The sequence below is a fragment of the Gordionus sp. m RMFG-2023 genome, chromosome 3 (genome assembly GCF_954871325.1).
Source record: "Gordionus sp. m RMFG-2023 chromosome 3, tfGorSpeb1-WG-v2, whole genome shotgun sequence".
NCBI classification, from domain to species: Eukaryota; Metazoa; Nematomorpha; class Gordioida; order Chordodea; family Parachordodidae; genus Gordionus; species Gordionus sp. m RMFG-2023.
Window position 1 is genome coordinate 4,103,548 of NC_088777.1, and position 17,879 is coordinate 4,121,426.

Sequence of the window (17,879 nt, forward strand, 5' to 3'; positions counted from 1 at the left end):
ATAACTATTAGTTAAAATTGATTATTTTTGACCTTGTAATGAAAGGTTATGCATAAATTAAAATTATTTAATAATTTGATTTGAAGTTATATCTAATTATTTTAATATAAATACTTAATTTTTTTAGAAAATATTTTTTATAAATTTTTTTTTATTTATGGCAATGAACAAAATATTTTCCTTTCTATCAACTCTCGTTTTAATTATTGTGTGTATTAAAGGTAACGAATAAATTTTACATTCTAATCGCTAATCTGTTTAATTTTATTAGTCTTGGAAGTTGATTCAAGTATATGAATAATTTTTGATTTATATTTATATATTCCTAACATAATTTTAATAATTTTTACAAATCATTATTTTAATTTTTGTTTTTAGTAAGCATGAATAAATAATAATGAAACTTAAAACATTTTGTTGTTCAGTGATTATAAAAATATGTGTAATGGGGAGAAGTATTATAAGGTCTTAAGTTTTGAAAAAGAGATAGACCTAATAAAACAATAAAATTTGGCAAATAGTCTTTATGCTATAATAAGGAAATTTTATAGAAAAAGTAATACTGAAATATCTACTCAATTTAATTCTATAAAAAGGATCTAATAAAAACATGAGAAATTTTTAGTTTACCACCTTACATCTCGAGGTTTCAAATTAAAAAAATGCCTCCTCAATCCTAATGTATTTGAAATGATCAATTTGCAAGATAAATGTTTACAAATAGGTGGTGGTCAATATTTTTGAAGTCAATCACATGATAAATAGTTTAAAAGATAGAAATTATGATATATTACACGTATATTAACCTAAGAGGCCTATGCCTTAACTCCTTAATCCAAAAAAAAGGCACCTGGAAAAATCAATACATTAATGAGATTCTATGTTAATTTTTATAAAAGTTTTTTATATTCAAGTTAATTTGTTTATAATTTAATTTGGCATCTTTAATTAATGAATCTTTTTCGAAATTTTAAATTTTGATTTTTTATATTCAAATTTTTTTAGTTTAAACGCTTGGAATAAATAAATCTTAGAAAAAAATAGTGATTAACTCAGAATAATTTTTTAATACTCAGATAAAAAATAGCTAAGCATAAAATTATAATTGCTTATAAAATTGGTTCATAAAAAATTAATTGCTCAGAAAATTATATAAAATAACTAAGAAGTGGTCATTTAACTGATAAGAAATTTTTAAGAATTTTTATAAAATATTCTAATGGTTAGAAGAAATCAGCATATATTTAGATATTATATTATAACTCCTTATAATTTATATTTTTGTAAATATATCAATTCAATTACTAAAAAAGGATCTTCGATTCAGTTTTATTTAAATTTCATCAAAAAATCTGAAATATTGAGAATGGTGTTTAACTGAGCAGGATAATTTTATTTTAACTTTAGTTATGCTCGATTTCAAGATGTTTTGCTAAGAAATAGTTTTAAATAAATATCTAACTTCCCCTCCCTTCTCTTCATGATTTATAGTGAGTCTGATGATCATAACAATCGAAATAACTTGTTATTTCCAGATATATTAATAAGAGAATCTCAAAATAAACTTCTATTCACAATAATTGACTTAGTTATTAGATTCAGATGCCGTTTAAATACAATATGATAATTACAATTAAAATATCGCTATTATATTCTTATTGCTTAAGAACCTAAAATAAATACTACATTCTAACAATAATAATATAATTAATTGAATATAATATATCATAATATAACAAAATATAAATATATTAATGCAGGCATTGCCAACAGTAATACATTTTATAATTAAATAAAATTTTATCTCTTATTTATTTCTTTTACCCAAAATCATTCAAATAATCATCAAATAATTATAAATATCTTATTAATATTTTAATAATTTAAAATAGCTTTTGTAAATTTACAATATATTTGAATAATAAGAAAAAAATTGGTGATAACCGAAATTACACCAAAAAGAGGCAAATATAGTCCTTATATTATTCGATAAATTTTTTACATATGTTAAATTTTTATAAAGAGGAGAATCTAAAATATTTGCTCTCTATGATTTTAAGTAGTGTGTTGTTAAACAGTTCGATATGAGTCGATTTTAAAAAAACTAACAATATTTTATCCAGAAATATATTGTGCTAACCTTGAAATTTCGTTATTAGATGTCCAAACTTTTGTACCATCTATAACCTAAATTTTCAGGCTTAGGTAATATTTTTTTCTGAATAAAATATGGAATTTGTCCTTTTTCAAAAATTGGCTCAAATCGAACAATTTAGCAACACTCGTTATTAAGATAAACGAATATTTTTCGATATATGTGTGATTCCTTTTTCTATATTCAGAAATTTGTTAGAGATTCAAAAAAAAACATTAATTGTTAAAAATAAAATAATTTTTATAAAACATTTTCAAAATAGTCCATCTTTTAATAATTTATTTTTAAGATCATAAATATTTTTGTTTAGTTTGTAACATAATGATTTGCTGGCGTCTTTCAAATAGTAAGTACTCTTTCAGTTATATTTAATCACGCGTAAAAAAATAATATAAATTATTATTATTTTTAGCAAACTTCACATGTGATAAAGAGGGTATTTTATTAGGAATAAAAAAAATATTAAAATTTAATAACAAACGATATATATTTATTTATAGATTTGGTTTCAAAAATAGATACCATAGAAGGTTAGATTCAATAATTAGATGACCAATTTTGTAATCTCCGATAATATACCATATACGGATAGTAAAATTTTATAATAAGGAAGCAACGGAAAAATGTCTGCGGAAGTCAATCAATCTCAAAAATAAATTTGTACTAAATTTTATTTCCAAAGAGGCGCGATAATTAAAAGGCGAATTTTATTTTATTTGAATTTCTAATCCCTGAGAACTATTTTTTAATTCGAGTTTTAAATTAATTGTAAGTGAAAATAATTGGAATTTATGTATATTTTACATTTTCCCAGATAGTGGTAGAAATTTTGAAGATATTTTTGAATTTCATTTATCTTAACCAATTATAAGGAATTTAAATGTTCATTGTCACACTTAAATAAAAGTCTTTAAATATTAACAAAATCATTTTTTGTGACCATTGAGATGTTTAGTGATATAATGACGTATAAATAATTATAAAATAGTCTTTTCAATTTAGATATATTAAAAGATTTATTCGCATAAATTTTTATATTAACATATTTTTATAAATTATATCATAGAAAATGTATCGACTGTTTTAAATGGTAACACTCTACATATAAGAATTCCATAAAAAAATAATTTAATTTCTTAATAGCTTATTTAAATATAATGGACCATTATATCCAAAGTAATATTATATTTTTTTTTCTCGCTTTAAAAGAATTTTATTTAAAACATTCACTTTCTTTAAGCACCCAATTTCTGGATTGGGATAAGTAAATTAAAAATAAATTCTTCACTTAAAAATAATATATTGAATTTTTAAGAAGTGGGAAATAAAAGCTTTTCTATTACCCTAGGTAAAAAAAATTGAAAATAAATAAATGAATATAACACAATGTTAATGTAGAACAAATAAATGCTCCTATCGGTATATTGAAAATGTCTTATATTACAATTTTGACAATTAATGGTCGAACCATTAATTTTTAAAATATTATGATTTCAATTACGAAACAATATTTTGAGCTAAAAATACTTCTGGAGCTTTATTTATGATAATTGATATTGATATAATTAAAGATAAATCTTTTTAGATTTTTGATGCTATCATTAATTTATGGACACTTGTATATTAACTCCTATTATTACTATTGGGTAAAATTTTAAAATAAAAATCATATCAGATAAAAAGAATTTTATTTACTTTAATTTTTTCTTTTATTATTGTCCAAATCTTGTCGATTCTTTAATTGTATTAATTTATGTGATAAAAATATACACATATATCATCCTAATTCTCCTATTTTTTCTATTCGGCTTTAAATATAAATATTTTCTTAAGACCTGTAAAATTCCCATTTTGTTTATGGCCAGTTAGTTACTGTTAAAAGTAGGTCTATGCTGAAACTTTTATCTGCATTATTTTATTTTTAACTTTATCAATATTAAGGTAATTTAGTATAATCAAAATTGTTATTTTTAAAAATAAAGTTGAAAAAAAACAATTTGTTTATTCAAAATTTTAGTCCAATTTTAATTCATGATTCATAATTTATATCTACTCGATTCAAATTAGATTTTAACACTCTAATAAATCTTTTATTAAATAATATAATATAAAATAGTTGTAATATGATGGAATAGTTAGATTTTTGAAATGACCATTAACATACCTTTATTTAATCAATTGAAACATTGTGGAATAAAGATCCATATCGAATTTCATTCCAAAGGCATTGAGAATAAATCTTATGTGCTCTGTTCCTGATATAATACAAGTTGCTATTATTACTAAACGGTATAGAGTCAGGTGTTAAAAGAATATAGCCATAAATCTAAATCAGAAATAAAATTAGACAAAAATATGAATGATTTTTTAAATTTATTATAGCCAAATATTTATAAAATTTTGATAAATAAGGATATGCTACAAAATTTAAGCGCTGGTCGAGTTTGTAAATTTTTTTATAAAGTTTGTATTAATAAAGAAAAATTAATCATTTTTAAAGATTTTATAAACTTGATCACCAGCGTCTGTTCTTGTATCCACTTGATTTAGGTCTACCACAAAAAAAGAAAAGTTATAAAAGTAAACTATAATCATTCTTTCAAGGTCTATCACATTATACATTATTTCTGAACCTTCTTTTATTTAACAGTTATAAATTATTATTATATTATATAATATGTTTTAACTTTTAACAATAATAGTATCTGAAAACATATCAACGGAAAATTCAAGTATTGATAATATATTTATTTAAAATGTTTTTATATTTAAAACATCTTAAATAAATGAAAATCTTAGTTCATAATATGTTTCAATATGCATTTAATTGAATACGTATCCATGCATAATAATTATGATAGGAGTCTCTTAGACACCACATCTTAGCTTTGGGTATTAATCACATTATTCAAGTAATAACATGAATTTATAGACCTAATTATATTAGGGACAAAGTTAAAATTATTGATCACTGGGCAATAATATTATTATTGTTGTCCTAAATCTTCATACATATAAGAACAGATTTAAAATGAGATTTTATAGTAATCAATAAAAGAGACGTAATAATGCAAAGGATTATGTCACAATGAGAAATGCAACCCTCTCCAGAATATGATTTTATAGACATTCCTATCTTCCGATCATCCTAATATATAGCCAACTACTCTAATTACTATCCTTGTATATATATATATTATTATTAAGTATCCTTATTTTTTTTTAAACATTGTATAAATATGAAAATTTTATGAATAAAGATTTTAATTCCAAATTCTCTTTTAATACCACTTTTTCTATAGAATATCTTGTTACTTATGCCAAGCTCATATTTATTTAGAGACTCTACTGCATAAAGAGAACGTTCACATAGACTACCTACATTCTTAGTACCCATCTTCACAATCAGATTTTGACTTTTTTATCCTTTTCTTTAAAAATTTTATCTTTTATAAGAGTACGACTTCACGAGGCACCTATGGATGTACCCTTCTCCTCATTATTATTAAAATTAAATAGCAAGAGCAAATGTTAACAAATGAGTAAATTTAAAATAGGAAATGAGAAAATATAAAATAATTTTTTCTATTAAATTTGCCTTTCTGAAAAAAATATGAGCTCTACAATTAAATTTCATTTAGATGGAAAAGCTATAGACAAAATGGGGTCTGATTAAATTTGTTAAAAATGTTAATACGAAGTCTTCAATTATTCAATAAAAAAAATGATTCGTGATTTATTTGTTTTATTGTTATCTATTCTATTTTTCTTTATTTCTCCTAATATATTTAATTATCAAACCAAAAAAATTTTTTCTACTTTCTCTAAGCAAATTTCCTAGGGAAATTTATGTAACTAATAAGGCTGCATTAACTTAAAGAAAATATAAGATAAAGTTTTGAAAATTTTATAAATATATTTTGGCTATATTTTCCTTTTTATATTTAAAAAAAAGGTTTATTTGGTATTTATATATAAAGTTTTGGAATTTTTCAAAAATTTTTTGGTACTTAATCACAAATATATTAATTATTATTTTTCTAAATTTTAAATTTTGATAGTAAAACGATTAGGTACACATTTTCTTCTTCTAATCTAATATCAATTTTATAAATGTAGTATTTTAATGATTATATACTAGTTTATTAGAGTATTATAAAAATATAAATTTAAAATTTATAAATGTTTTCACTTATTTTACGTTATAAATAATAGAAATTTAATTTAAAATACTTTATAAATTTGCTTATAGAATCTATGAATGGAAGCATAATGATAAATTTAGGTAAGCAATAATTTGTTATATTGCCTAATACCTTATATCTAATAATAAAAAAATATAAAATAAATATATGTTAATTTAAGCAAATTATAAATATATTATTTTCTTAGCAATATATAACGAATCTTAATATGTAATATTAAATAAAATTTATTACGAGAGTGTGCAAAGACTTTTTTCCAGGAGTGGTGAGGCATATATCTTTTATAAGGCTTATTAGAAAACATTTAGTACGCTGCGCCTAGCTGGAAGCCCTAGTTATGTTTTATGTTTTACCTATTCAAACCAAATATTTGTTTTTTAAATAAAATTTAACCCGATTTAGTACCTGAAAAATTTTCTGATATTCATCAAGTTTTATAGACTTTATACGTGTCCCACAATTATATATTTTCATTTTTTATTTAAATGCCCCTTTTTATATACCTCATATATCTAGTATCTTACTTTTTCTACATGATAAAATCAATGTAATTTTCCTTTTATTTAATTCAATACTTTTCTGGACTTTTTCTCAGATGATCCTTCTTAGATTTACCCAGTATCTATTTCAACATTCTTATTTCTTTAAAACCCTTTTATCTGTCATTCGCGTATCCCACCATTTAACTTTCTACTCAGCCTGATCACTGAGTATATCATTCTCTGAATTTCACAAAACTTGGACCGAACTTTCAAATTTTTTTTAACCTGTGTTCAATCGGGTTCAGTCAATTTTATATATAATCATATAATGAGATATTTGTTTAATTGTAAATACAAATATTATTAAAAGAGTTTTTATAATATTTTCAAATTTCCGATTAAGTGAAGCGTCAATAAATTTTCAATAATTCAGTTTAATTTTCGGCATTTATTTAATTTATTCTCAAATATTAATAATTAAGTGAAAAATGAAAATGTGCAAGTCAAATTAAAATTTATTATACCTTAATTTTTATTAATTAGAAATTCTTTAATAATTATTTAAATGTCATTATTACATGAACAAAGAAAATTTTCGATAAATAATTTTTATTATATATTAATATATGAAATAAATAAAATTTTAGATCTAATTTCAAAATTGTTTAACACAAAAATGTAGGGAAGTTGGTATAATCATTTTAATATTGATAATTTTATGATTTGAAATCAAAGATATAATCATATTTGAGAAGCATTTTACTCTAGATACAATAAAAAATAAATCAGTGTGCTTATCATACAAATTAAATCATTTATAAAATAAGATATCTGGAAGGAAATCACAATGATGATTGCTTACTATATTTGAAAGAAAAAACTAAATGTCGGGAAGTGATATTTTTGCAGAAAAAACCCAAAACAGTTATAGAAACATTTTCCAAAAAGATAATTTATAAAATATAAATTTAACATCTAGATTTGATAAGTTCTAACATATCTTGCTACTGTAAGTAGTCAGCAATCAATTATTGATGGGATTTTAAAGTATCGTAAATATATTTTTATTTGGTCTCAATTCAATTATAAAAAGGAAAAATTTATCCCGAACCAGTTTAGAATAGCCCAATCCATTAGAAACAGAATGAAGCATAAGGTAAACTAATAAGTCTAAATGTAGATGCTGTTCCATGAGTAGAGAGATAAATTCTTGGTATCAATATTAAATTTATATCAAAGTCTATTATAATTTTGAGAACTCTTGGGATTGCAAAGTGAAAAGAAAGAAGCGCAGAATATATAAGGAGAATATAATTGCAAAAATTTAAAATGAATATTGTAATAATAACTTCTAATATGGTGCAATTTTTTTTTAAACAGTTGTAGACTGAAAATTGATTATGACTCAGGGGGGGGGGGTGAATCAGCGGATCTTAAATGGATGTGAATTTAAATAAATATGATATTGTATCAAAATACGGATTAATTACAAGCTTAACTTAATTATTTTGGATTAATTGCCATTTTATGGGATTGCCATTTTGTGGAATTGCCATTTATTTAATTATACAGTATGAATCCTTAAATAATACAGATATTATTTAGTGATGATAGATTTGAGAGAAAAATTATCTTATAGAGTAGGATTAAAACCATATCCTATTTGATGATAATATTTCGAATGAAGTTATTGAACAAGATAATTTAGATTGAACCGAAAGAAAGGATGGAAAATACTTAAAAAAGGGTCAAGATAGTGAGACAAATATTGGAACTATAAATACAGAATTTGACGATTAAAGGATTGAATATGAAGGAATATATATTGCATTTTTGGCTGGTAAGCTGCAGCACCCTGAATATTTTATCTATAATTTTATTTGCTGTTTCTGCAACCCAAATTGATTTATTATATTTTCATATAAATATATTTAATGGCTAACATTTTTTTCCGGCAATCAAGGATGAGTGAACAAATCTTTGAAGATATTATACTAATAAATCTACATAAAATTTAAAAATTTGATACAGGTCTATTGTTTGCATATTAGAATCGTTTAAAAAAAATTCAAAATTTTATTTTTTATACCAAATATATTTCTAGTTTTTTCAATTAGATAAATCTAAATAAAAAAAAATTTAATTTCTAATAATAATAATCGAGATTTAAGAATAGAAAAATTTTTTCTACATACAATTCAAACTCGCAAATCCGGGTTCAAAAATTTTACGCTTGAACAAACCTACTTATTTTCTTTAAAACCTTGGTTTTATTTCATTTTTGATTATACCCATAACTCACAACCCTCCTAAAGCCATTTTAGTTCACGTAAATACTAACACTCATGAAAGTCTGAATTTGAAATGATATCTAGTTTCCAATCACCTATTTTAAGATGACGTTCCCCTCCTTCATACATTATTACAATGAATTTGACAGTATATATAAGTATTTATATTTATTGTTATCTCAAATTTATAAACTCCCTTGGTTAAAATTTTTAGTTACAGCTCCAATTTTTTTTTATCTTTTAAGGTGCCGCGTGATCCAACCCAAATTAATAATAATATCAGACTCTATTATTGCTTCTAATTATCGTTTCATTACCAAACATATATTTTATTATTTTTATCTAGAGTTCTGGAATCTTTCATTTCCTCAGAAAACTATCATAATTCCTAATAATATTAGTTATAATTTCTCTATTTTGTTTCTAATGACGATTTCCCCATTTTGAACATATGAAGTTCAAATAAGTAGAATAATATGTTGATATATTATTAATAGGATTTAAGCTATTAATGTGATATTTTCCCAATATTTTTAATTTACAAGGGTTCACTCCTTTCGAAGCAATATGTGCATTTGTTTTATATTATTTTAAAACTAGGATTGGATTTATGAACAATGAATTAATAACAAATGTTATTTTTTTCATTTGTATTTAGGAGAAGCAGATTATTACATTATTGTTCGTGGAATTATGACAATTACATCCGTTAGAGGTAAATACAATAAAAGTTGGAAATCAGAATAGCTTAATAAATTATTTTTTATTTTACCAGATAAACCATATACTATAAGATATATGGGTATGCTAATAATATGATTTAATTATGTTTATATAAATATCCACCCCCTTGAGTCTCTAGTATTTTTATATTTTCCCATGCAGTTCATATACAATCATTTAATCATTATAATAAGTTATCCTAGCTGACTTCGAATAGAGTATTTGGCCTAATTATAGTAAGCGCACATTTACTCAAGCAACGTGATAAGCAATGTTGGATATTTTTCAAAAAGACACTAAATAATAGGATATCTGCCTGATACGATGAAATAATATAACTATATATTATAAATTCTTTCTATTATTTGATTGCTTTTGAATAATACACAACAATGTTTATATCACCCCCTACTACAAACGAGGCATTATTTTTAAATTTGAAGATTATTTTTAGAAATATAAATAAACTATAGTAGAATTTATTATAACATACATGATCTAGAAATTCTATTTATCTATTTTTCTTTTCCCGTTCATATATCTCAAAGCTTTATATTTTCTGCATTATATTTTAATTTAATGTTTTGTACTTTTTATTTAAATTTAATTTATATATTTAACAACATAAATAATATAACTCATTTTAACTTAAGATTGTGAACCATGTAATCTATATTTTATCCTACAATCTAAATAGGCATGGATGCGCAAATTCTAAGTATGTGATGTAGATTTTTTTTAAAGCTTTTCCAATTTGATTTTCTGTTCAATTAGAAATTTAAATATATAATTGAAATTTTTTTTTAAAAAAGAGATGCTTACAATTTTATTAAATAGAATAAATATACTTGATTTCAAAAAGAATACTAATTAATAAGTTAGCAATTGAATAAAACAATAGCTTATATTTTTCAGAAAAATAAAAGGATAAAATAAAAACTTGTTAACCATAAATGATATATTTATTTCAAAGCGAAATCTTCTTCTTTAATGAATAATTAAAACTTCCAATACCTTTCCTTGCTCAATGGTACGGGACATGAGTTTCTTGAGTCCATCCCATCTACCAATCTTCAGCTTCAACTATCCAACAATGAATTTACCCATGCCATCGGCATTCGTCTAAATTGTTCCATCACTCACCCCCACATCTGCTCAGGGTGCAACTCGCCAGTTGACTCGAAGGGTAGACATAGTTTACATTGTCGCTCCTGCAATGGACGATTCATCAGACACAAGCAATGTAATACAATCATCCAACATGCTCTGAAATCCGCCCAAATTCCTTCCACGTTAGAACCACAGGGTCTTTTTAGATCTGACGGTAAACGTCCTGATGGGATCTCTCAAATCCCATGGAGGAGAGGCCAACTTTTGGTATGGGACTATTCCTGTATTGACCCCTTGGCCCCATCCAACCACGCCATCAACATCCTTGACCAGAAGGAAGAACTTAAAATTTCTAAATACACAGAAATAATAAACGATCATTGCTTCATCCCAATCATATCAACCACTCTTGGCACCTTCGGCAAACTCGCCTTAGCATTTTTCAAAAAATTAGGATCACAAATCAGCAAACTCTCAGAAGAACCCCGAGAGGGTTTTTTTCTTCGTCAACGATTATCCATAGCGATTCACAAAGCTAATTATATCAGTTTCTATGGTAGCCTTCTAGCCAAAGAGCTATCATAGACAACGCTTACGTCCCTTTTTCATTTTTGTTTCCCTGCGTCACACCATCTCCGTTCTTTTTTTTAATAGTATTATTATATATTTTTCAAACATTTTTAATTATGAAAAATAAATGTTTTTTTTTCAATGCAAATATATATTTTTGTATTCGATGTAAATATTCAATTTTGCGATATTTTTTATATAAATAAATTGTATATTATTTAATAACTGATTATACTTTGTTTTTTTTATATTAAATAAATGTCAATAAATAAGTATTTGAATATATTTTATAATAAGATAACAGAATTTCATTTAATCTAATAATAGAATAAATTAAATTTTTTAAATATAATTATTATCAGATACCTACAGGCCCTATTCTAAACCCGGCCCGGGTACATGGGCTGAACCAAAAAATATACTCTTATGGGGTTAGGCCTAAATTAAATTTTTTAAACACCCAGTTCGGGCCAACTATTTTAAATTAACATTATTATCTATAAAAATAAATAAAATATAAAAATAATTAATAGAACATTATATAATTTCTTTCTTTCTTTCTTTCTTTCTTTCTTTCTTTCTTTCTTTCTTTCTTTCTTTCTTTCTTTCTTTCTTTCTTTCTTTCTTTCTTTCTTTCTTTCTTTCTTTCTTTCTTTCTTTCTTTCTTTCTTTCTTTCTTTCTTTCTTTCTTTCCTTCCTTCTTGCCCATGATGTGTTAAATATCTTACTTAAAAACAATCGATACTTAATTAATAATATCTTTCGCCAGATTTTTAATTTTTTTTTAAAATAAATTAATTTTTAAATTTTTTTAGTTTTTATAAAATATATATTCAATTTATTAATAAAAATAAAAGTAATTATTTTAATATATTAATATCAATATTGATGTATAATATATAATATATTTTTGATATTACCTAATTAATAAAAAAACCTGTAAAGTACGAAGGTTCATAATTTGTAGTCGCCATAATTCGGGTAAGTCAACTTCATTTTATAATGTTTGGTATAAAAAAATAATTAAAAAATTATTATACAGACAATATCACTTGCATAAAAGAAAGTAATTTATTAAACAAACGTGTTAAAATTTACAGTTCAATCCAATTTATTACTTTTTAGATGGAGATAGCATAAAAATAAATGGTTTAAAGATTTACCAGCTTATATATTTAATTATTCCCAAATATTTAAAATTTTTATTAAGGATTCAAAATTAATTTTATATCATATTTATGTCATAATTTTTTTAATTATAGCAAACACCCTTACTCTCATGCATTTAAATGGTAGATTTTTAAATTTTATATAATTTATTAAATATTTATACTACTTAATAGAATACATAGACAGAATGGACTATTACATCGAAAGTATATTATATCAGCATTCAAAACTAATCCTTACTTGATAATTTTTTATGCATATTAGAGATGTGCGAAACTCGATCAGTTCGAAAGCTAAACAGCTTGACCCGCGGACTGGAAAATTCCTTAAAATTAGAATTACCCGAGCTGGGAATTTTTTTAAAAAGAGCTAGCCTAATGTGCTAGGCCAAGTCGGGCAATTCATTCATAAAAAATTTTAGGGCTGGGTCGAACAATATAAACAAAATATCAGTCAAGGTCTCGCAAATCTCTGATTTTTAATAAGCCAGCCAGGGTCTCAAAGTTCTATTTTTTTTTTAATTTCAAACTAATATCTTGATTAATACTATTTGAAAATAAATTACAATATGCTTATTTCATTGTAATTTAAGATCTGTGTAATTAAATTACTAAATCTATAAATAATATAGTAAATTTACAAAATATTTATTTATGATATATTACAATTAAAAATGCACAATTTATAAAACGGTTATTTTAAGAAATAGATCACCACAGAAAGGAAATATAATAACCTGAATTGACATTGGGAAAAAATTAAATAAATATATAAATGCGATGACTAAAAATTCGCATAAAAAAATTTAACATGTAGGGGGTGGACTTGTAAAATTTTAATGGGCCAGGCTCCACTTTTCGCAAATTTTTTTAAAGTCGGACCTACAATTTGGGTGAAAAATCATAACGGCTGAAGACCGGGTAGGACTTTGCTGGCATCTAATGCATATAAATATGCATATAATAAATATTACTGTATTATTGTTAAATGTATTCCCAAAAACCATAATTGATCTAAAAATTTATATTTAAATATTTTTTCAAATATAAAAAAGTTCCTAGCTGTAAAATTTTTAAATTTGGGACCTAGTGGTCTTAAAATTTAAAGCAAATTGGCAAAAAATAGTCGTTTGTTTATTATTATTAAAAGATTTTAAAAAAATTTCTTACATTTTTATATATATTTTTTTTCAGTTTGTGTATGTAGACTTGAATTGATGTTAAAAGTCAGTGATTATACACATGTGTAGTCCCAGATTAAAAATTTCCCACAATCCCATGGAATTGTCATAGGACAATTACACCATGCTTAATTACCTGGAGAAACATTAAAAGGCTCTAGCTTATTATCTAGTCCAAAATAATTAATCACACAAATTCTACATAAGGGACACTGGGGCTGGTCAAACCGATTTAAAAAAATGGCTATAATCTTTGGTTTTTTTATAGATAATAAATATACGATTAGAAAACTAAATCAATATTTTGTAAAGGTGCCTTATAAAAAATTTAAGAATATAATCTATTTTTTTAATTTTATTTTTGCAAAATTGAAAATATTGTCCTACAAGCCCTAATAGCTGGGTGAGACAAACTTTTCAAGGGGCTTCCTAAACCATTGGTTTTTCAGGCCATAATAAATTGAAATGTATTTTATTTTATTAATAATGATATGTATACAATAATTTTATTATTTTTTTGTTCAAAATATCATAATACTTATAAATTGAAGCTAATAATATATTAAAATTGAAACTTAATTTTGTTAATTTAATACATTTGGGTACTAAAATAATAATAAGACTTTTAAGGAGAGATTATTACTTCTTTGCGTAAATTTCTTAAATATCAATCATTAACAGCTATAAAATTGTCTTATCAAGATTTTGAAATTTTTTTCATTTTATTAACTTCTATAATTGACGTATATGGTTAGCTCTAAATTGACAAATCATGATTGAAATAATATCTAGATATAATAAATACTAATAAAACTTTCCCAAATTATAGAAGAGTGTTTAAAATTTTCTATAAAATTTAATTAACATATAAATCATTATATATTTTAATAATAAAATTCTGTTGTAAAAATCTTTTGAAAATTTTATGATAAAATTTTTAATAATTAATTATTTCAAACGATTTTCTTATCAGTAGATGTAAAATAATAAAAAGTATATTTGGATAAAATTTTAACCTTCTGGTGTATCTAATTTTAAAATGAGAAGTAATTTGCCATACCCAGGGGTTCACCTAACCCCAGTCTCCCCTATATGGAAGAGATAATATTTCTTTCTAACTATCAAAAATTTAAAAAAAAAATGTTTTAACAACTGAGCTTTATCCTATAAAAAAAGACTGAGATTAATTGAATCGTGTTTTGATATGCGATCTTGAAGAGATGATATTACATCTAATTATTGTTGATAAGTTATTTGTAAATTTATAAAATTGAACTAGTAATCAGATATCTTTTCCTTGAGAATTATATCTCTTAACAGATGTAATTTGATAAGTTATAGTTTTAATAAGATGAAATTTAATAATAAATGAGGGTGAACCATATTTTGATATGAATTATACAAAATTGTTGTGCCATGTTAGTTATAATTTTTAGATTTTTTAAAAAAAGTTGTAGATATATATTGTTTAAAAATATTTAGGTAAAGATTTGTGGATCGGAATAAGTAAATTAATATAATATAAATTATTTTTTAAAAATAAAACAATTTTAAATGATCAGAAATGGGAGGGAGTAATGGAAGCCTCACTCTTAACCTAGGTATAAAATTATCAAGAATTTAATTCTATAGAATAATTTTAAATAGTTCAAGAAAATGCACCGAGGAGTAAAATACTTTGGGATATTTATAGCTAATATAATTAATTTTTTTATAACTTTTCTGAAATTCGGGGTAATATCATGCTATTTTTTAAGAAATCGTCTTTATAGTCTCAGGGATGGAATGAAATATCTAAATTAGTTATAGTATATAAACAGTATAAATATTAAAAGATATATATTTAGGAGAGAAACTAATTAATTATATATTTTACGCTAAGTCTCTAAGACCTAAAGATGAGATAAGTTATAAGTAATATAAAATTATAGCCTAAATCTATTGCAAAATATTTCCCTTCCGAAAACTGAAGGGATGATAAATTTATACATTTATATGATTTTATAAATAAATAGGTTTAGATTTTAATATTATCCTCTAAATATCTTTGGCCCCTCACAAATAAATGCGGAATTGCCTAATACACATTTTTACTTATAGGAACTAATATAAACTTAGAAAAATATATAATTTCTTAATTTTTCTTGTATCCATATTCACACACAATGCGAACTAATATTCATATCATTTAGTATCAATAACAAGAAACACGTTTAATCCAGGCAAGATACTATTTTATTATAAAGTATAATGAGTAGATAGGATTTCTATCCTGAATAGGTATATTCGGTTAGAGTACAATTTGGGATTGTATTAAATAAAAGAATTATAAAAATTTATCGATATATTATTTATAATTTCAAGTGATTATACTATCCTATTAAATACCATATTACAGTTAATATTAAAATTTAATATAATATTTTTATAATTGAGTTGTTAAGGTTAAATCTGTATCGAATACTAATAATTGTACCAAAATATTATGTAGCCTATTTTATAATAGTGACACAATATATTTGTTTAAAGAAATTAATAAATTTGGTAAGTAAAAATTTCATAAAAATTAAATATTATATATTTAGCTAATCAGTGCACTGATAAATCATTAGGCAACGGGCTTACCTTTAATAAAATAAATCGACCAGTCACGACTTTTTACTCATTAATGGCCTATATTATTTTTATTATTATACATTGATTTTTCAATAAGATATATATATATAGAAATTTTGATATATTTTTAAATCTTTATTAAAACTAATTAATTTATATTAAAATAATTAAACAAACTATACATTTTATTTTTAAAACTAATAACTTTACTGATGATACGAATTCCAATTAATATAATTTTAATTATAATAAATTACAATTAACATCATTTTAATTATAATATATCTTTAAAATTGTTTTTGGATCCTCTTCTTTTTTTTAAATAATGAAAATATTAATCCTTTTAAATAGAATTTAAAATATTTAACTATGTTAAATATTTGGTTTAGATTTATATTTATAAGCTAGTTTTAAGACATAATTCAATTTTAATTATATTGTTTTAAAAAATACTCTCATCTAATCCCTCTTTAGAAAGTATTCTTCAAATATTAAAAAATGCCTATTATATTAATGGTTATGATTTATGGTAGAAAGATAAATATTTAAATAGGGGTTCACTTGCGTCTATTCCTTTCCAAAAAATGCAAATTGGATTCAGGTTGATAAGCCGAGAAAATAATATTCTGAATTAAAAAATTATGTTTTTTTTTACCAATCGTCATCCCTTAACTTGGGCGTATGTCAAAATCATGGCCATTACATCAGCCCAGTGAATTATATTTACTAAATCATGTTTTTTGGAACTTGTAGTAGGTGAAATTTCCGATATATTTTAATTTCTGCCTTAAAAATCTTATTACCCTTAATGATCAAAAGATAATATTTTACAATAGAATAATATATTAGTCCACTAATATATTTGATTAGTACATAATAAATATTTCCTTTATAATGATTAATTATAAACTTATTTTTCAATAAAAAGCTACCATTTAAATAAAAATCCACAATCGAAAGCCAATAAATCTTTTTGATAATGTATTACATAGAACATGGCGTATAATTATTTTAAATTATAGGTCGATTCTTGTTGTTAAATGGTTACAAACCATTTTATATAAATAATTTTTTATTCAATGTTGATTAATACGCTAAAAGTTAGGCGTGTTTTTAAAATATTACAACGATGTGTGCCCCTTTATGTAATACAGAAATTAAATTTATTAAGTAGCAGTAGTAATATTATTTTTAATTGATAAAATAGATTATATAATCTAATTATCGTTTAAAGAATTTTTAAAAGGAAAAATTCCCCAAATTTTTATTTATTAAAAGCTATAAGAATTAATGACAAATAACGTTTAATATATTTTGCAAAAATTTATTCAAAAATCTTTATGTCCAGCTTTATTTCTAGCAATAATTGTTATTTGA

General features: G+C 23.2%; 1 long non-coding RNA gene across 1 annotated transcript; it reads left to right on the forward strand.

Moving 5' to 3' along the window:
* The first annotated feature begins 12,878 nt into the window (after window positions 1–12,878).
* Window positions 12,879–16,108, forward strand: LOC135925683 (uncharacterized). The gene is made up of 5 exons (XR_010571711.1): window positions 12,879–12,912; window positions 15,369–15,392; window positions 15,449–15,487; window positions 15,534–15,554; window positions 16,079–16,108. It is a non-coding gene; the product is annotated as an uncharacterized LOC135925683 (long non-coding RNA).
* Window positions 16,109–17,879: the final 1,771 nt, after the last annotated feature.